Genomic DNA, 21,945 nt, shown 5'->3' with positions numbered 1-21,945 from the left:
CTACTGTACACCAGGGGTCTCCAACCCTTTCTTTAGTGAGAGCGACTTTGATAAACAAAAAATATCACAAGCCACTTAAACATATATTGAAAAAAATATAGCTAGATAAATGCAAACTAAATATGTAGCTATTATAATTGCATTATAGTATTGTATTTAATATGAAAGAAGACTGATCTTAACCTTATTTCAATGTGATGCTTGATACTGCATGTAAGCCTGGTCAAGAGATCACTGTACTTGCTGGTGTCCGGAAGACCAGCAACGGCTTCATTGGGTGGTTGGTGTCCATTTAGCAATGTAATCTCCCCTGGAATCTACCTCCCTTGACAGTCTCACATTGGAAATTGTTCGACCCGACTGGACTCTAAAGTACGTGGGGTTAAACCCAGCTGCTTTTCCTCCATCTGCACTCCAATTCAAACTGATGCAACAAAAAAGACCTACACAGGCAGCCAGGGACTGAATTCTGCATCCAACACCCACCCCGATACAAATAGGCTGTGCTTCTCCACTCAGTTCTGTGAGCAACACCTGCAATAAAACAAAAAGAAAATACTGTGGATGCTGGAAATCTGAAATAAAAACAGAAAGTGCTGGAAATACTCAGCAGGTCTGGCAGCGTCTGGAGAAACAGAGTTAAGGTTTCGGGTCTGTGACCTTGAAACATCACAGACCTGAAACATTAACTCTGTTTCTCTCACCACAGATGCTTCCCAACCTGCTGAGTATTTCCAGCAGTTTCTGTTTGTATTTCAGATTTTCACTATCCACAGTATTTTGCTTTTATTCTTATTGAGGGTTTTTGAGGTCTACACCAGGTGTTTATGAAGAATCCCCGCCCGCCCGCCGACTCCATTCCTTTCCTGCACTCGGTTTCTCACCGACTGTGGGTCCGACACGACTGCCTCTATCTGACTCCAGCACCCGCACTGCACATACTCCAGTCACCGCGAGTTACTCAGAGACCGTCAGCGGGCTACTGGTAGCTTGAGATACCTTAACTCCATTTATCTACCTTAGCTCCGTATCCCTTGATACCCTTGCCTAACAAAGGTCCATCGATCTCAGACCTAAAAACTTCAAAAGCCTCAGCATTCACATCCTTTTGGGGGAGAGGCAGTTCCAGATTTACACCATCTTTTGTGTGAAAACGTGCTTCCTGATTTCCCTCCCAGTTCTAATTTTAAGTTAATGTCCCCTTCATTCTTGATTTCACCACCAGAGGAAGTAGTTTCTCTGTATCTACCCTACCGAATCCCTTTAACAATTTTATCACCTCAATCAGATCGTTCCTCAATCTTCCATATTCAAAGGAATACAAACCAAGTTTATGCAACTTGTTCTCATAACTGAACCCTCTAAACCCTGGTATCATTCTGGTGAATCTGCACTGCACCCACTCCTGGGCCAATTTTTCCTTCCTTAGGTGCGGCACTTAAATCTGAACACATTACACCAGAAGGGGTCTGGCCAAGGCTCTGTAGAACTGAAGCATCACTTCCCCACTTTTATATTCCAAAATGGGGGGGGGAAATAAATCAAAAAGGACCTATTGTTCCTGCATTTCTCTCTGTGACTATTTAGGGAAGGACTGACAAAGTCCCAGGAGCAGACTGCTAGCTCAACCTATCAGTGCTGAGTGAGAATTCAAATAGAGATTGCACATCTTTAAAAATAAAATTTCTGCTATTTTGTCCATTGCTGGCAGATTGCAATAAATTTATATCTGTGATAGAGTTTTGAAGATGCGTTTTCTTTCAACTGAAATTTCTGCAGTTCTGCAAACTGAAAGTTTATGTAATTCCACCGGCCTAATATACTGTACAATAAAATGCAACTGGATAAGATGCAGAGGCAGAGTGACAGGCAGCGTGAAATCAGTTAATACTGAAGGGCAGTGAGGGGGAAGAAGTGGTAGGCATTTAATGACAGAAAGAAGGAATTGAAATACAGAACACTGGAGGAAAGATCAAGAGAAACAGGAGGTTTTGAGATAAAAGCAACAAGAATTGTGAAAAAAGAAATTGAAGGCAAATCTCAAGAAAGGAAACATCATGAAAAATCAATGATAGAATTTAACAGAGAAAGGCTAGAGAGAGAGGGACAGGGACAGAGAGAGAGAGATGATAGAAATGGTAAAACAGAAAATAATGGCAGGAGGAAGTGAAAATCCATTAGCACATAAATACAGCAATTGAAAAAAAACACTGCAGAATTATATTAACAGCTGATATCAGAAGTGGAGCAAAAATTACAAAAGTGTGTTTTAGGGAAGAGTTAAATAAAAAATATGCTTAGAAGTCTTGTCATAATATTGACAATAATAGATGATCTGTGAGGAAACACCGATTAAACCTGCCTGTAAATTCAGTTAAGAATAAACTAGTAATTAATAATTAAATTACTCATTGATTTTGTGGTATCGACAGCAGTTCGTTTACAACTGAAGGAACTCTTCAAACAATGACTATCACCTCCCCACCAATCCCCTCCCCTCCCCTCTGCCCAATCCACTGTGTCAAGAATAGAATTCCTGAGTATCAAGGACTCCCATTGTTGATTCATGATAGTTCCTCAGGATTCTGGAGGGTTGCAACTTCTGCCTGGACACAGTACTTCAGGACCGTGCTCCGAAGGGACACAGGAACTCTGGTCTTTCATTGTTCTTCAATGCCTGTGTGGCGTATAAGACACATGCCCAAACATCGGCCCCTTCACGGTTCCAGAATCTCTTCTGGCCTATGTGCAAGATCCAGAACCAAGCTGTGAGGAGCATTTATGGGGAAATGGTTGTCAGGAGGGAAGACTCTACCCCAACTGATCATTGATGAACCTGGATGGGAGCGGGGAACCAGACACTTAATAGGCATGTTTCTGCTAAAACCCCTCACACAGGGACCTGGATTAAGCAGTTGGTAAAACGTGAGCCTGGTATGCAGCACTGGATTTGGACATCAACAACTTCAAGGTGGCTGGCACAAGGCATGCTTCCCTGTGTGGCTTGTTCCACCATGCTGAAGGCAGATATCAGTCATGCAACACAGGAGGAAGGCGTGACTTTGTTGAAAGTTGCTAAAAGATATTATCTGGAGGCTGTTTATGAGGACACCTGCTCACACAACAACAACTTGCATTTATATAGCATCTTTAATGTAGTAAAACGTCCCAAGGCACATCACAGGAGCATTATCAGACAGAACTTGGCAAAGAGCCACATAAGGACATGTTAGTATAGGTGACCAAAAGCTTGATCAAAGAGGTAGGTTTTGAAGAGCATCTTAAAGAGGCGGGGAGGTTTAGGGAAGGAATTCCAGAGCTTAGGGCCCAGGCAGCTGAAGGTACAGCACCAATGGTGGAACAAAGGAAGACGAGAATGCACAAGAGCCCAGAACTGGAGGCAGAGATCTCAGAGGGTTGTAGTGCTGGAAGAGATTGCAGAGATAGGGAAGCGATTCGTGGTGGAGGGATTTGAACACAAAGATGAGAATGTTTGGAAAAACAAACTTCTGACATAAGAACATTAATGGTCCAAACACAAATATATATATATATATATATATATGTTAAATCATTGAGACTTCCTGCTCATCATTCCTATTTTCTATTGTCACAATTTAGTCACTTTTTTTATGCCCAAAGCATAATGGGCAATCAATTATTAACAGAAAGACTGTTAAGTCTGCTATGCTGACCTCCCACCACTGACGGTGCTGCAATGCAAGTACTCCAGCTCTACCCACCATGCTCTAATAAGCACAGCCAAAGGACATGATGGCCTCGGAAATGTGCGGGCCGCGATTCTAGCAGTTCCACTGGGATCATGTCCAACGTATGCCTTCCAGCACCAACCTCACTGGACTCAGCGGGAGCCCCCCTCAATTCCACTGGGGGAAGAGGTGCGAGGCGGAGTGGGCGGTGGGCAGTAGTTGTTCCATTGTAGGCGAGTCTCTGATGTTTAAGATCACTGAAAGATTTGATAGTTTCTCACTATCTACTCTATTTCCTTTGGCAGGGGAGTCCTGAACAAGGGGAGTAAGCCAGGCCATTCAAGGGTGATGTCAGGAAGCTCATCTTCACACAAAGCTTACTCTTTCCCCTTAAAAAGCTGTTAATGCTGGGGGTCAATTGAAAACTTCAAAACCTAAATTAATGGATTTGTTTTAGGCAAGGGTATTAAGGAATATGGGAGCCCCAAGGTGGGTAAATGACGTAAAGATACAGATGAGCTGCCATCTAACTGAACGGTGGAACCAGTATGAGGGGCTGAATGGCCTCCTCTGTTCCGATGTGAGCGGACCACAGCCGATTCACTCTTTATTTTAAAAAAGCTGTCAAGAAATGTTATCGAATTCAATGTAGCATTAAAACTGGCCTGACAGGCTGAGAATTCAGAAAGCAGTACAAGATCTGCCATCATGCGGGTATGTGCAATACACAGGAGAGGCAATAGGAGCTAATCGGGGTGCAGCTAAAGGCTGTCACTACAAGAAGCTGGTAAACTTTCAAAGCCTTGATATTCAATACACAGAAAACTGACAGGACCAACCTGAATTAACTGGCGCTGTGGGTTTTACTGTTTTGTTTGCTCTGTGTATTCAGCAGAATTTTGGCTGCAATAATGTTCAACGTAACTCATCAGTTTTGCATTGTCACTTGTGTGTTGTCTTATGTATTCCACATAAAAAACCCATCATGATTGATACAGCATGAAGTAGCTACTTGGGTGGCACATGATACTGATTTGTCATCAATTAATTATTTTTTCCCACATTCTCCCAAAGGTTAGAAGAAACATAACTTATGGCATTTTCGGCTGATTCACTTCTGTCGCCATCGTTTTATGGATATCTTACTATGTTGTAGCAACAAAGACTGGTTTCTTTGACTGGCAAATTTGACACAATGTATTTCCAGACAGATAGCAAATAAAGATGTGCATTTATATAGCAGCTTTTGCAACCTCAGGACATCCCAAAGTGCTTTACAGCCAATCATGTACTTTTGAAGTCTAGTTTCCACAAGTGCAGCTCCCAAAAACAGCGACGAAATAAATGACCAGATCATCTGTTTTAGGGATGTTGGGTGAGGGCTAAATATTGGTCAGGACACCAGGGAGAACTCCCCTTTTTGTTCTTCACAATAATGCCATCTCTTACTTTCACCTAGGGCCTTGTTTTAACGTCTCATCCAAAAGGCAGCACCTGTGACAGTGTCGTATTCCCTCAGTGCTGCACTGGGACCTTCAGAAGGTGTGAATACCTGCAGCTAAAGCACCAGGACACTATGAAATATGCAATGAAGTGACTGAGGCAGCATCAGCTACTTAATGCAACTATCAAATAGGCTCCCCTTTCAAGCCCAGGGACCAACAAGGTGGAGCTGGCCCTTTTCCTATAGACACCGGGCTTCAGCTAAGCTGCTCAGGTGCCAAGATTGCATTTTGGGGTAAGCACCTCATTATGGCCTCCAAAAAACATGTTAATGAGCCTAGCACAGGCCTCAGAGTCACAGACACGTCCACCATACTATTGCACATTATGCACAATGACTCAAGCAGGCCTCACTGTCTAATTATTGTGGGTTGCCTGTGCTGGGCACACATCATTAGTGCTATGGTGTCAAGCCCAGTATGTTCAGCTCCCTTATCATTCTGCTATTGAAAGTGAACTGCTGAAATCAATGGTACGCTGTATATAAAAGTATCAGACAGGGTCTAACTTTCATGCAATTTTCTGAGATTACAGCAAATGGAGAAGCAGATTAATAGATTCAATTAGCCAACCAGTTACACGAAGGAAGATCAAATAGGAGGAAAGGAGTTGGATTTCTATAGCATCTTTCATGACTTCAGGGCATCCCAACATGTTTTATAACTACTGAGGTACAGCTACTGTTGTAATATAGGAAACGCAGCTGTCAATTCACACACAGCAAGATCCCACAAACAGCAATGAGATAAATGATCATTAATCTGCTTTTGGTGATGTTGGTTGAGGGATAAATGTTTGCCAGGACAGTGGGGCCTCGTTTTAATGTCTCACCTTAACGATGGCACCTCCGGCAGTGCAGCACTCCCCCCCCGCCCAGTACTGCACTGGAATGTCAGCCTAGATTTTGTGTTCAAATCTCTGTAATGGGGATTGAACCCACAGCCTCCTGACTCAGAGGCAAAAGTACGATCGAAGGATTAGCTGCCACAAAACAGAGGATTAAGGATGACAGAACATATTCATCTAACTAGTGTACTGTGATAATTAGCCATGTATTTGTCTTTGAAACTGCAGAAGCATTCTGGTTTACACATAATGAAGGATTGCTTTTGGTTCAAGACTATGGAGGGTTCATTAGAATTATTTTTCCCTTCACATATTATCTCCATACCATATAACCTTCCCATCAGGCGGACAGGCGAGAAATCTACTCCCAGCATGTCATTCTACTCTCTAGCCAGCTACTAGGAACTGAGCAAGGAGTTCTTAGACATTCAGATTTCCCCTATGTTCTTGTGGGGAACAAACTGGTTTCAACTCTATATTCCTGGCAGTAGTACGGTCATTTAATACTGAGTCTGAGGCCTCAATTTTGCCAAAGGGGCAAACAAGTGTGTGAGCGGGAGGGAAACACCCCTCCCCACCTCCCCCATGAGGAGCTCAAGGGGAGGCCCAGCCCACTTTAACTCCCGGGGCTCATTGAACTAATGCAGGTGAGCCTCCAGCCCAAAACCAGCAGGTCTGACGGACGAGAGCAGGAAATCAGGCCGAGTGTTAATCCCTCCCCAAGAACCATTCTCACTGGGTGAGGTCGGTTAGGATTGAAGCTTGAATCTATCTTATAGTCCAGCAATGGAATACAATTGCTGCTGAAAGCAACTAAAGTCACTCCCAGCAGCTCCTCATTATGTGCACAAACAGACCTTTATAGACAGGCAAGGCAAAGAGTAATTTGAGTAATTTAGAGACCAAAGTCTTGATTTCTTTCTGTTGATGGATGAGCTGTAAACTGAAAACATAAACCAGGGCAGGGCTGGTGACGGTAATTTAGAAAAATGAAGTTACCATTCACCTGGTATATTCTAAGCCTGCTCCTGAGGTCTCCACTGAAAAGAATCAAGAATGAATATATAACAAACTGGAATGGACCTAAAAGACCTTGTTTATTCCATTGCTCCTGCTGCAGCTGTATAAATTGAATTTCAATTCAATACTGCAAGAACAAACCTGCATTTATATAGCAACCGCAAGACCAACCCGAAGCGCTTTACAGCCAATTGAGCGCTATCTGAAGTGAAGTCATTGTTGTAATGGAGGGAATGCGACAATCAATTTGCATACAGCAAGCTCCCAAAAACAACCATGTGATAATAGCCAGATAATCTGTTTTAGTAATGTTGATTAAAGGATAAATACTGGCCGGGTCAAAGAGAGAACTCCCCTGCTCTTCTTCGAAATAGTACCATAGAATGTTTTAAGTTCACTCAAAAGAGTAGGCAGGTCTCAGTTTAACATCTCATCCAGAAGTCAGTACCTCTGACAACACAGCACTCCCTCAGTACTGCACTGAAGCATCAGCCTTGATTATGTGCTCAAGTCTCTGGAGTGGGGATTAAGCCCACAATCTTCTAACTCAGTCTGCTGCCCAGTGAGCCACATCAGACAACTTACAAGCCTTGTATGTATCTCTTAAAAAGTTACAGAACTACCTGCATCCTTAACAGTAAAAATGCAACAGAGGTTTTCGAGTCCAATAAAATAACTTGAACTAAGAGTGATGCATTGAAACCAAAGCTCATGCATACTCACAGCACAATGAGACACTGATTTAGCATCAGCATCGAAGACTTGTTAAACTGACTGTACCTGCTACTGTCATAAATAAAAATTCAACAATCAACCAGTTTCTACTCCTAGTTAAATCTGATACCTAAAGATAGGGGCCTGCATTTTACAAGCTCGCCGCAGACAGCGGCTCACATGGGCGGGCTTTACTCCATGGAGTCGCCGCGATATTAAACGCGGCCGCTTATTTACATGGCCGGGGTGGACTGCGCCCCCTCCACCACCCCCCCCTCCGATGACATGGCGGGGACGGGCGTTCCGTCCCCGGCAAGCACAACGCCATTTTTAAGGGCTTCCAGCCCTTACATTTAATTCAAATTTTTTAAGTTACAGGAATTTTAAAACTTAAATAAAGTTATTCTAACCTTCTCCCACCCCACCATTACCATCAAATTTATTACTTACCCTCTCCCCCTGCAAAAAGCTTATCTTGTGCTCCCAACCATCCCCCCACAAAGTTAATAAACTATGAACTTTACCCCTTCCAACCACCCTCTAGACCAATCAAAAACATCTAACCCCGCTCCTCCCACCTCCCACCCTGAAAACCTACCTGCTCCCCCCTCCCGACCAGTGTTCCCCGAGATCCGAAGGCGCGTGAGTCCAGGCCACCGACCTCAATACTGCAGCGGGACGGCCGGCGGGAGCAGGTAAGTCATTAATTCAATAATTTACATTCATTACCACATTTAAATTCTGTTCCCGTCGCCGAGCAGCGGGGGACCCGCCACGAGGCCTCGCTGGCAGCGGCAATATGGGGCGGGGCCTTCCCAATGTTGAGGGCTGAGACGGGCCTCTCCCAAAGCCCATTTTCTGGGCGTCCCGCCACAACCCCCGACATCGGTAGCGTCGGTAAAATTCAGCCCAAGGTCTTTTTAATAATTGAATTGCTTTCTTGCCTCATTCCACACCGTTGCTCTCAAAATATCTGCTTCTCCAAGACACAGTTACAACTCACGAGACTGTCAAACACAATCGTTATTGTGCCCAGCTCATTTCACTCTAACCAATGATCATACAACCTTTTTAGCAATCCATATAAATGATATCCACCAAAGTCCTATCTATATTTTCTGTTATTCCTTCAGCTTACTCAAAGGTGGCTTACGATTCAAAAATCCCCAACCTGTCTGTGCCCTTCTAGGTGTTTATTTATTTTACCTCCAATGGTTTTCTTCAGTAAGTTTCATACTGCTGCTTTAGGGCTGACAGGGTCTTAATCCTTCCTTCAACAATCCCCCAACCTTCCTTCCATCCACTGCCCTCTACCACCTCCTTTGTTTGGAACAGTGCGATAAAGTTTCTTGCCTCAAGTCTTTTTCCCATCTCAAGGGAATTAAGAAACATCATGGTTAGTTTTCCATTAGTTCCTCACTAACCTCCTTTAGTATCAGTGTTCAATTTCAGTCATGGCTTTATAACCTGATCGATGCCATCATTCCCATACATAGTGCACAAAATGGCTGTCTAGTAACATTACAGAACTGTGATTAATATTAAACAGCTCTAAATACTAAGCATATCTATAACACAAATATCACCAGAAGCACAATATAATATGCTAAACTATTTCTTGCTTCTGGTTCCTCAGTTTCTCTGACAAGTGTACACCCTCCGCAGTTGGATTCATAAAAAGCCAACGGAAATAAGCTTGATAAACTCTGTATTGTAATTGTAAGTTCATCTTTTTGAAGGTATTACCATATCCGACATAAATCTTCATTAGCTAGAAAGTGTCTTTGATGCATTTTAAATTAACATTACCTATTTTTAAAAGTCAAACACTTCGAAATCTATGAATATAATGTTCTTACGAAGTTAACAAATTAGTTCAGCTGTGCTGATATGTCTGTGCAACATTGCAACGGTGTGTATAGGGTCAGGGGACCTGCTAGCTCTATCAATGTGCACCTGGTAGTGTTTATGTATATGCTTCGAACAAGGGTTAACCCCACCCTGTGCGCATGGTGCATATGGGAAGAAAGAGTTATTTGCATTTATATACCGCCTTTCACAGCCTCAGGACATTCCAAAATGCTTCACAGCCAATGGAGTAGTTCTGAAGAGTAGTCACTTTTGTAATGTAGGAAATGCAGCAGCCAAATTGTGTACAACAATTGGGTCCAACAAACTGCAATGAAATAACGATTTGTTTTAGGTATTGGTAGAGCAAAACTGCATTTGACAAGCTGTTTCCACTCCAGGCATCCATCTTTCCTGCAGTGTAACAAGAAACTACTGCCCACATACTCAATGGTCCTGAACAGATCATGTGCTGATTGAAGTCCTAAAAGTACTGAATGGCACTGAAATACAGGTCAAACAGTTTAATCTGCAGTGAAGTATCTGCCATGTGTGAGGATTGTCAGCGCCCCCATGCTTCGATGCACTGTGGCACCAACTGTTAGGGCTTTCACTGGATCCACATTAACCCAGAAATGAGCTCCTTGTCTTGTGTAAATAGGTCTGGGGAAGGACACCCTTCTGCTCAGGGAAGGGTAAATGAGTGGACATGTAAGCATGTGTGCCCCCTAATGGACAACTGAAGAATGGTACTGCAAGGAGACTGCTAAAGCATTGGGTTTCAAAAGCATTACATTCAACAAGGTGCCTTAATGAAAACAATGATATACTAAAGAAATGAATTTCAATAAGCCTAGTGGTCTTTTCTCATCCTTGAACTTCTCTACGTATTCAATATTACCACATTAAAAGCAGCATATCTGAGAGAAATGGAGATTGTAATCAAATTTACATCAGATCACATTAATCTAAACTCATTCAACACGACATTCTTTTTAATCATATCGTTCGCCCTCCTTTATATTACTAGCTCACTCAAAAGTTGAAGATACTTTTGAAGGGCCTTTCATAGGAATATAGGTCAGAGGCTGGGTATTCTGCAGCGAGTAACTCACCTTCTGACTCCCCAAAGCCTGTCCACCATCTACTAGACACAAGTCAGGAGTGTGATGGAATACTCTCCACTTGCCTGGATGGGTGCAGCTCCAACAACACTCAGGAAGCTCGACGCCATCCAGGACAAAGCAGCCCGCTTGATCGGTACCTCATCCACCACTTTCAACATTCACTCCCTCTGCCACTGGCACACAGTGGCAGCAGTGTGTACCATCTACACGATGCACTGAAGCAACTCGCCAAGCCTCTTTCAATAGCACCTTCCAAAACCGCGAACTCTACCATCTATAAGGACAAAGGCAGCAGATGCATGGGAACACCACCACCTGCAAGTTCCCCTCCAAGCCACACACCATCCTGACTTGGAACTATATCGCCGTTCCTTCACTGTGGCTGGTGCAAAATCCTAGAATTCCCTCCCCAACAGCACTGTGGGTGTACCTAAACCACATGGACTGCAGCAGTTGACAAAGTCAGCTCGCCACCACCTTCTCAGGGGCAATTAGGGATGGGCAACAAATGCTGGCCTTGCCAGCAAAGCTCACATCTCATGAAAGAATAAAAAAATGCGACCACCTAAAATTGGCAATCATTATTTTTACAGTATAATTTGAATTCATGCAATGCGAATACAGCCTTGGCTATACCCCATCTTGAGTGTTGCATTTAGTTTTGGCTACTGCACCTCAGAAGGATTTATTGGCCTTGGAGGAGTGCAGCACAGATTTTTTTGAGGACTTGTATTTTAGAATTAGGGACATTGTGTTATTTGGGAAAACTGAAAATGATTCCATGGATTTGTTTTCGCAGGAGTCACTGAAAGGACACTGAGAGGTCTTGTTTGAAAACAACATTTACCGGAAGTCACCTGTCTTCAGATAAATACCCAGCAGGGGCTTTTTGATTTGGAGAAGGTGTTTACAGAGAAGTGACAGGTCAACATTTACATGGGTGAGGAGGCTTGCCTCTTGAGATATTGTTTTTGGTTTTGCTTTGGACAGTGTGTTGGGGTGTGAACTGCTTTGAAGGCAGTTGGAGAAAACCAGCCAAGAGAGCAGCCACCACCAGCTCACCCTCTTCCATCTCTTTGAGAACTTCCTGAGAATCAAGTGTAAGAAATAAAGAAACTGATGCCGCATTTCTCCTGTCAGACTGATCCTCAACATCGCCTGGAAAGAACTGTTCTAGAAAGATCCCAGTGACAGCCATCTACGCGTATTTGGGATGCCAAACCAAAAAGGGACAACTGACATCTTTCCATATCTTCCCTTTTTTCTTCAAGAATTAGCAAGTATTTGGCCAAAGTATTTTTTTAATCCTTTTTTTGTAACAGAGCTCAAAAGAGAAAATCCCTATTTTGTTTTGGTTAACCGATACGTGTGAGTACGTGCATGTGAGGGGCTAAGGTAAAAGGGAACTTTCATAGTTCACTCAGTGTGTTAATGCTTTGCTTCATTACTGGTCATGTCTTGCTTTATAATAAACTGATAATTTTGTTTTTTATTAAAGAAACCTGGTTAGTGTGGTTTATTCTGGGATAAAGAGCAGAGTATTGGTAACTGGGTAAACATTTAAATATCTGTTGTGACCTGTGGAGAAGTGGAACTAGAAAAGACAGTGCACTCCTCCCGCCTCGGTCGTAACACTATATTGGCAATATTTTTAGGCTATGTTTATACCTGTTACACTGCAGGCTGTTCTGGCTGTCAAGCATGATCCCACCACCAGGATACAGCTTTGCTCTTGATCAGTACAATTGAAATGTTTCAAGAGCATTCTTGTTCGCAAACAGACTTCTGCTTAAACTTATAAAATAGGCAAAAGGTAGAGCGGCCTACCTGGTTTGACACCACACCTCAGTTAAGTTCCACGCATTATACAGCCCTAGCAGCGTAAGACCACTTCTTCCTACTGTTGCATTCTGGGGTCCGATCGGGACCTGACTCTGGAGTTCCACGGTCGCCTTTGCATCCACACAACCCTGAGGTTCAATGAATAAAGTGAAATTGTCAGGTTGTCCTGTGCTTTAAATAAAAAGAGCCATGAAGTCAGCCTTGGTTGGAGCTCATGTCACTAGCTGAGAGACCCTCCATGTGAACTCCTGAGGCACAGGTAGCTTTGATGGTCACATAGCAACTTAAAGGTGCCCCAACTTCCGTGAAACAAAAATACGTGGCTGCAATCAGGAGATTAGCCACATTATCTCGTCATTGTTTCAAAAGTACACTTTATTTTTATGTTATGGACTGTTATTTACAGGGGATTTTTGGGGATAAGGCCATGTCTTTGTATGTTCATGGGTTACAAAGAGGTCTCCTTTATTGCCCTAGAGAAGCTGGTGGCCTCATAAGTGATGGGCATTTTTTATTACTGAACTTGAAAGTGGTTAATAAAGGGATCCCAGGTCTCTGCAGAGAGCATCTGGTGTCAACAATATAGTGCAAGACTGTTGTTTCCTATAGGCCAAACCAGGAAGGCTTACTTCTCTGAAAGGCATTAACCAGTTAGTTAATTTTTTTCACTGCCAAACCACAATTATTGAATTCAAATTCATAACATGAGTATTGCTGAGAAAAGAAACATGCTATTGAGGCTTTTCATCTTGCACTCTTCAGGACAGACGCAAGAATGCCAAATTTCAAAGGAAGTAACAATTTATACTGCATGAGGAAAGGGTGCTGATTGGTTGGCATGTCAACTCTGATTGGTCGAGGCATCGCCATGGAGAATGCACTAGGGAACAGTCCTCACGCTTTTGTTTAATTCAAAAAAGGCACAACACCTGGACATGTTCCTTTTGCCTGCAGAGGACAGGTCCTGCATATGAATATATATAGCTTCTAGCAGGTATAATGTGAGCCACATTGCAAGCCCAACTGATAACCTTAAATTGGTTGTCAGTGTAATTCTTAGCACACACAGGATTGTTCAGCAAGTGCTGTCCAATCGCAGAATCACATCGAACATTACACACTGTGCTCTGAAATTTGCAATTACAGCATATTGCAAACAGCCAAAAGGACATATTTATAACTTGCTTTTGTGGGACCTGAACTTCTGACCTCCAGATTACTACAGTGGGACCATAACCATTAGGATGCTGTCCACTCCTGCTACAGGATGCCAGAAGGATTTGGACTCAGATCACACACATTATTTAAATCATTAAATTACAGCTGAAATGCTCAAGGATATTTTTACCATTCAGGAAGACATCTTGAGACAAGTGTTAGAAATTAAGAGCTGGCATCTGAAAACACTTTGCAAAAAAATGCTGTATCTATTACACTGAGTTTATTTCTATGTGGATGCTGCCATCAAACTTTAGATCAAGAAAGTAAACATGTTTCACAACCTTCCCCCACATTAACCAGAAGGAATTTATTCTCCTGTCAAACAAACAAGTTAGACCAACGCCTGACCCTAATGAGGCACATACTTCTTCACAATGCTTCAAGCTGTTTGGTTGGAGTTTACCCAACCGTACTTGCACTGTGAGCAAACTGTTTACATCTAAACCTCAGCCCACAATGTGATGACAGTGTGTCTTGACTTTGCCAATTTGTTTCATATTTCTTTAAATGAAGAACAAACTTGCATTTATGCAGCACCTTTCATGACCTCAGGAGGTCCCAAAGGGCTTTGCAGCCAGTGAGCTACTTTTGAAATGTAGTCACTGTTGTAATGTAAGAAACATGGTCGTCAATTTGTGCATAGCAAGCTCCCACAAAACAGCAATGTGATAATGACCCAGATAATCTGATTTAGGGATAAATATTGGCCAGGGCACTGGGGAAAACTACACTGCTCTTATTTGTAAGCTCATTGTAGAGGGCAAAGAGGGCTTCATCTGAAAGACAGCACTTCTGGCAGTGCAGCACTCCCTCAGTACTGCACTGGAGTGTCAGCTAGATTTAAATTATAGATTTGATTGTTTAAAAATAAGGGGTCGCCCATTTAAGACAGAGATGAGGAGAATTTTTTTCTCTCAGAGGGTCGTGAGTCTTTGGAACTCTCTTCCTCAAAAGGCAGTGGAAGCAGAGTCTTTGAATATTTTTTTAAGGCAGAGGTAGATAGATTCTTGATAAGCAAGGGGGTGAAAGGTTATCGGGGGTAGGTGGAAATGTGGGGTAATCAGTTCAGCCATGAACTTATTGAATGGCGGAATAAAATAAAAGCAAAATACTGCAATAAAAACAAAAAGTGCTGTAAAATATTCAGCAGGTCTGGCAGCATCTGTGGAAAGAGAAGCAAAGATAACCTTTCAGGTCAGTGACCTTTCATCAGAACTCAATAAATAATTATTTATTACTGAATGGCGGAGCAGGCCCGAGGGGCTGAGTGGCCTACTCCTGCTCCTAATTCGTATGTTCGTTATGTTCAGATGTAGATTTTGTGCTCAAGGCTTTTGAATAGGTCACGAACGCATCACCATCTGAATACGATACTGGTGTTTAGGCTGCCTCAATTTTAGTCACAAGTCAACCTTTGCAATGGTTGAACACTTTGCAGGGCTTCTTGCAAATAATATGAGATGCACCAACACACCTGTGCATACACATACATACACACCTGTGCATGCATACACATCGATGTACAATGGCTGTGGTCATAAATCCATACAGTCCCCACAACAAAATTGAAGTAACTTTGTATTCAGATGAAGAGATTTTCTTAAAATACTGACCGATTCAAGGGGTAAAGGGAGCTAAATGCCAGCCTGGATGACCAAATTATCCAGTGGGAGCAACAGTGGGCAGGCTTGTGACCAATAGCAGCAAAACATACAAAGTCTAAAAATGCCTCACCAGAGTGACAGTAGTGTTGGGAGTTCCAAGAAAATTAAACTATTAAAAACTTAGATTTAAAGGAAAACGATGGCCTCACCTGCTATTTACCTTTGCCAAGACGGCTTTTTTGCAGGCTGGGGGTTGCCCTCATGATCAGGCACCCTGTGCCCCACGGAGGGCCACCCCCGAAGCCCCAACAGCCCTTACTGAAAGAAAGTTCTCCCCCCACAACCCAACCAACCCCCATTGCCTTGCCAGGACCCGGCCGATTGTCCCTGGCGAGGCCCCATAAACTTACAAGTCTTCCGGGGCTGTTGTCCCTCTTGCTGCTGACGCTGGGTTGCAGTCCCATCAGTGGCTACCGCTCCCAGTGGCGCTCCTGGGACTAAGAGCTGTCAGCCTACTGAGTGGTTGGCAGTTCCATTAGGCGGGGTTCCTGCCTCAGAGAGATGGAAGTCCCACCCAAGGCCAATTAAGGGCCTGGGAGACGTAAAATCCCGGCGTGGTTCCCCAGGCTCAGTGGAGGCAGGCTCAGCCCCGACTTTTTGGCCGGTGGGTGAGGCCTCCCGCCTAATCTAAAATTCCGGCCTTCATCTTTTGGAAGAGATGTTAAGCCAAAGCAGTCCACACCAATGCAGGTGAACATAAAAGATCCAAAGAGAAGGAGAGTTTTCCAAGTGAATGGCCAACATTCTTCTCCAAGACAACATCAGATCAATTGCTTGTTCGTTTCAATGTTGTGTGTGAGATCTTACTATGTGCAAACTGGTTGTTGTATTTGCCCAGAAAATAAGTGTTGCTATATTTTAAAATGATTCATTGGCTGAGAAATGCTTTGAAACATCCTGAGGTCATGAAAGACACTATATAAGTACATCATTATTGATAAATCAGCTTTCAGTTCAATTTGCTATTTTGCTATTAATACAAAAAGCTGCAATCTTCTTTATAAGTCTCACATGTTGAACTTCATCAAATGTCTTCTGAAAATCCAAGTTGCGTATATCAGCTAAACAACCAAAGTTGGTGCATTATGATTAGGGCATACTTATTGCTCCTACATTTATGCTAACTGTTCCTTACTGCCTGTTCTCTCTTAAGATAAACATTGTAGTATTATAGAAATGTTTGTGAGTATTTTAAACTAGTAATGATCAGCAGATCTCGTGTGGTATTGCTCATTTTTTTTCATGAAACAGGTTCATAAATCAGTTTCAACGAACTTAAAAATCCCACCCATTATTAAGAAACCATCATCATCTCAAGTCACAGAAATTGTCAGCAATAATAAAATATCCAGACCTCTTTTCATGTAAAAGATAGCCCATAGCTGTTATCCCATGCTTGATCGAGAGAGGCTGAAGAGACGTGTCATACTGACCAGGAAAAAAGAAAGACTTGCATTGAATTAGCACCTTTCACAACCTCAGGACATCTGAAAGTACTTCACAACCAATAAAGTGTAGCCATTGTTGGAACGTGGGAAACACAGCAAGTAATTTGCACATAGTAAACTCCCATAAACTGCAATGAGATAATGACCAGATAATCTATTGTTAATCATGTTGGTGGAGGAATAAATATTGGCCAGGACACTGGGTGAACCCTCCTGCACTACTTCAAAATAGTGCCATGGGATCTTTTACATCCACCAATGAAAGCAAATAGAGCCTCAGTTTAACATTTCACCTGAAAGGCAGCACTCCCTCATTACTGCACCGAAGTCTCAGCCTAGATTTTGTGCTTAAGTCTCAAGAGTGGGACTTGAACTCTACCTTCTGAATCAGAAGTAAGAGTGCGACAAGGGAAAGTTTAGGCTGAATACCTATAGAGATTCACCTGTTCATCTGCTGTTGTTGCAGCCATAGTTATTGCTCCCCATTAGAGAGAGACAGCTGGTAATATATAACTTGAGGGTCACCACTCCACAAGCAGAGGAGGCAGGCCTCCATGAACTACCACAGCCAGTCAGGGGAATTGAACCCACACTATTGGTATCTTTCTGTATCAGACTCTAACCATCCAGCCAACTGAGTTAACTGACCCTCACATGCAGTGTAACTTCAGCAAATTTGCTGCCCAAACACCAGAAAAACAGAGCAGAATTTTCGGGCCCCGCTGAGGCCGGAACGGAGGCGGCTGCAGCCTGAAAATACCGGAGCTGGTCAGTGGTCCAGTTTCCCCACCCTGTTCCCAGCATCAGTCATTTTGGCCGCGGCAGGTTTGGGACAGCAGGGCAGGCTCATGAAGAGCCTTGCGAAAGGGGCCAGCGGGGACTTTCCAGTCGGCCTCCAGTTTCTAAACACAACAGGGTGCCAGCGCTCCAGGCAGGCCTACGGGACCTCCCTGCCTACCTGGGCGGGGGTGCAGCCAAAGCTGCCCTGTAGAGGGATTCCACCCCCTCCCCCCGCCCCACCCTGCCACAGAGGTGGCCTGGCTGCTTTCTCTATTTTTTAATTACATTTTTTAAAAAGTGTCTGAGAGGACACCTTGTTGAATCACCCTCTCAGTTACTTACCATGCATTGCAGCCGGGTGCTCCTCGGCAGCTGCAAGACCTCTGATTGGCCTTCCAGCTTCAAGAGCTCACCTGTCACCTTAATTGGACAGAGAACCTGTCTCCATGCAAATTAAGGGGACACCCTGGTCAAAATTCCAACAAGTGACTGTTTCTCCTGGGGGCAATTTCGAGACCTGGAAACAGACCCGGCTCCTGTTCCCCGCCTCCAAAGCGAAAATAGTGTCTGTACCATTTTCCTGAGACAATCAACATCCTGATGTTTTGTGGGACTGTATTAAATGTCAGTTTACTGCATAGGTTATTTTATAGATTAAGCTGTGTAATTCTTCCATGTTTGGATAAAAGGTGATGGCTTTTCATTTCGCCTGCAGTCATTATGCAAAATTGAACACATTATCGTCTCGAATTTGTATTACTGCACAAGGAGACTGACAGCCAGAGTCAATACTGTCCTGAGATGATCATACCGGCCATTATTCTGGGATCTCTGGGCTGGATTTTACCTTAGGCGGATGGGAATTTGCATAAAAGTCAGTGGCAAACCCGCTTCCACCTAGCCTGGGAATCCGTCCCATATTTTACAGGTCCCAGGGCTTTAATTATCCCGAGGCGGGACTTCCACCCACTTGAGGGAGGAGGTCCCACCTCAGTGAGCTGCCGGCCAATCAGCGGACTGCCAGCTCTTAGACCCAACAGCGCCACCGGGAGCAGTGGTTACTGCTGGGACTGCAGCCCAGACAACACCATGGAGCCTGGATACAAGGTAAGTTGGGCTTGCCTCACCAGGGGGATCAGTCCTTCCCTGATGAGGCTGGAGTGGTCGTTTGGGGGGAGAGGAGCATCTTGGGTCCCAGGGGTGGGTTGGGAGGCGGAGGCGGCCCTCAATCAATTAGGCTACAACAGTCCCAGACATGACATAAGGAAGACCCCAGTGGTGGAGAGCTTTGGGAACCACAGGTCTAAAGTCACCTGTTCCTCTCATTATTTACCACATTTCATGGAATCATACAGCACAGAAGGAGACCATTCTGCCCGTATTGTTTGTGGCGGTGCTTCGAAAGAGATATCAAATTAGTCTCATTCTCCTGCACTTTCCCCACAGCTTTGGCTGTTGCTTTTCCCCCCTTCAACTATTTATCCAATTCCCTTTTGAAAGTTGCTATTGAATCTGCTTCCTCCACCCTTTCAGCCGGTGCATTGCGGATCATAAATTTTGCTGCATAGAAAAATTCTCGTCATCTCCCCTCCAATTCCTTTGCCAACTACCTTAAATCTGTGTCCTCTGGTACCCACCCACCTACCAGTACAAACCCCTCATCATTTTGAACACCTCTATTAAATCTCCCTTTCTCGGCACGAGGAGACAACACCAGTTTCTCTAATCCCTCCATATAAGTGAAGTCCCACATCCCTGATATCATTCAAATAAATCTCCTCTGCACCTTCTCTAAAAGGCCTTGACATCCTTCCTGAAGTGCGGTGCACACAATTCTACATAATACTCCATATCTCAAAATACTGGACTGAATTTTCCATTGCTGTATTCCTATTATTTTTAATCTAAGTTGCAATGTTTCAAGTCTAGAGTTAAGTGACATTTCAGTGTTTAATTTCAGCAGCTGGTGTTTGCTATCTTGGTTTGTTCAAACTAGGTATTATAAGCAATGACCTATGCCAATTCTGAACACTGTTTGCTTAAGATACAATGACGTTGACAGTACTCGTCATCAACATTTGTGTTAATGTGAAATTTATCATTGCTTTTATGTGATGGAAGAAACTAAACAAGTTTCAGAACATCGTGAAAATGACTTGTTTTCATATCCCATAATCCAGTTTACATCCACATAGAAATTTCTGACAAGGATCTGAAATCAATCATTTTTTTTTTCCCAATTCATTCTTGGGATGTGGGCATCACTGGCAAGACCAACATTTAGTATCCAACCCTAACTGTCCTTGAGAAGGTGGTGGTGAGCCACCTTCTTGAATACAACTGAGTGGCTTGCTCGGCCATTTCAGAGGGTAGTTGAGAGTCAACCACATTGCTGTGGGTCTGGAGCCAGACCAGGTAAGGATGGCAGATTTCCGTCCCTAAAGGACATTAGTGAACCAGATGAGTTTTTAGCAAGCCAACAGTTGCACGGTCACCATTACTGATACTAACTTTTTAATTCCAGATTTATTTAATTAATAGAATTTAAATTCCCCAGCTGACTTGGTGGAACTTGAATTTAATTCACTGGATTATTAGCCATAGTTTCTGGATTATAAATCCAGTAACATAACCACTATGCTACCATACCTGTATTATTTTAGATGGCTTGGGCGCTAAGGGAATCATTTGAAAAGTGCTCTAACCCGATGAAGACACACAGCAGTCTGCTTTGTTCTTTTTTGAGGGCAGGGAGGTGGTGGTGGAAGAGAGAAAACAAAGTTTCGGTAAGATCTGAATATCTATTCCCTCAAAGCATCAGGTCAGCATCTGTGTCAGTGCAGACGTGATTATGTTAATTACCAAATTGGATACAGCTTAGCAGACTCTGAGTCTCGTTCCTTCCCTACATTTAATGAATAAGCTCACTGCTTTCAAGTGCTGCATATTTTGACAAGCACTCTACATTCCTGGAAAAGAAGGGAATAGGAATTTAAAACAAAGGTGCATGTATGGCACAAGCCGGGACTGCCTGCAGCTGATGAGGCCAATACAAGAGGAAAACTTTAATGAGAGACAGAGCCCAGTAAACCCCTCCCCCCCCCCCCCCATTTGGTTTATCAAAATGTAAATGGAGGGAGAATCAACGAGGAAGAATTAGGGTCTTTTATTTAAAGTAAGACGTTAGAGCTGGAGACTGAATCACTTTTCAATTCAGGCACCAAGTACTACCAGGTCAGGCTAACACAGCCAACGGCAGACACAACCTCCCTCCGCTCTTCACCACAACTTGCCTTAAACCCAGCCTCAGAAGACAGCCCCTACCACACCCCGTGTGACAATGTGTACACATTTCATACAGGAATTCTGTGGCCTTGCTGAGTGAGATTGCCAATCAATGCCCAACAGGAACTGAATTCAACACATTTAACAAAGGACCTTGGAACTAGCAGACAGGAAAAGCTTTCATCCCCATAGGTCAGGGATAGATTTCAGTTCAGGTCCCAGAGGTGGAAATGCTGTATCCAATTCACTGCTCTCCAGGAGCTAATTTTTAAAGTGAGTGGAACAGTAATTACCATTTAAATTATAGGAAATTGAGCACTATATTCAGAACTGAATCATGAATTACAACAATGTTCTTCCTTGACAAGGATCTTAATCCTAAATGGAGCTTTCCTTGCAGGACACTCAGAAATTCCCCAACTTGCTGCACCATGATCAGCCATAGACCTGTGCCCAGGAATCCTCAAAGAGTGAGCTCCCAATTTCAAGCGTGATCCCCTCAGCCATGGCGAGTATAAACTGATAGTGGGACGGAGAACTAGAAATTCAGCCGCAAACATACTCGGGTGTACATGGGGCACATCTCTACATCTGAGGGGTGAGGCTGGTGACAGCTCCGATATTGGGCCTTGGGCTTCATTGCCATTGCGATGGTGAGCTTGTTAACAATGAGCGATAGAATTTTGGCCGCCACTGGTGTTGCAGTTGTCCTCAGGTAAGTGAGGGAGGGGGTCATTCAGGTTGGGAGACAGTGGTGATGGGGCTTGGTTGGGAGATGTAGCGGCAATCAGTCACTGGCAGTGACCTGCATTCTTTGAATATGGGGCTGGGAGGTGCACTCGGGTAAGTATATTTCAAACACTTGTTGGGAGCGACCTGCCACGGTACCTTTAAGGACTGCCTGGTAGGCCCTACGTTGGTTTGAATTTCATGAGTG

At 43.6% G+C, this 21,945-nt stretch overlaps 1 protein-coding gene across 3 annotated transcripts in view; it reads right to left on the bottom strand.

Moving 5' to 3' along the window:
- The window catches only part of sema4ba (sema domain, immunoglobulin domain (Ig), transmembrane domain (TM) and short cytoplasmic domain, (semaphorin) 4Ba), a 448,919-nt gene that overhangs the window by 386,517 nt on the left and 40,457 nt on the right, over window positions 1-21,945 (bottom strand). Inside the window, exon 2 of one of the 3 annotated variants that reach the window (XM_068017745.1) lies at window positions 12,596-12,738. The exons of the other annotated variants lie outside the window; for them this stretch is intronic. The gene's annotated coding sequence lies outside the window, so the exon portion shown is untranslated. The remainder of the gene's footprint in view (window positions 1-12,595; window positions 12,739-21,945) is intronic. 3 annotated transcript variants of the gene reach the window in all.

Source organism: Heterodontus francisci, chromosome 38 (genome assembly GCF_036365525.1).
Source record: "Heterodontus francisci isolate sHetFra1 chromosome 38, sHetFra1.hap1, whole genome shotgun sequence".
Lineage (NCBI taxonomy): Eukaryota > Metazoa > Chordata > Chondrichthyes > Heterodontiformes > Heterodontidae > Heterodontus > Heterodontus francisci.
This window is presented reverse-complemented; position numbering and strand designations above follow the sequence as displayed.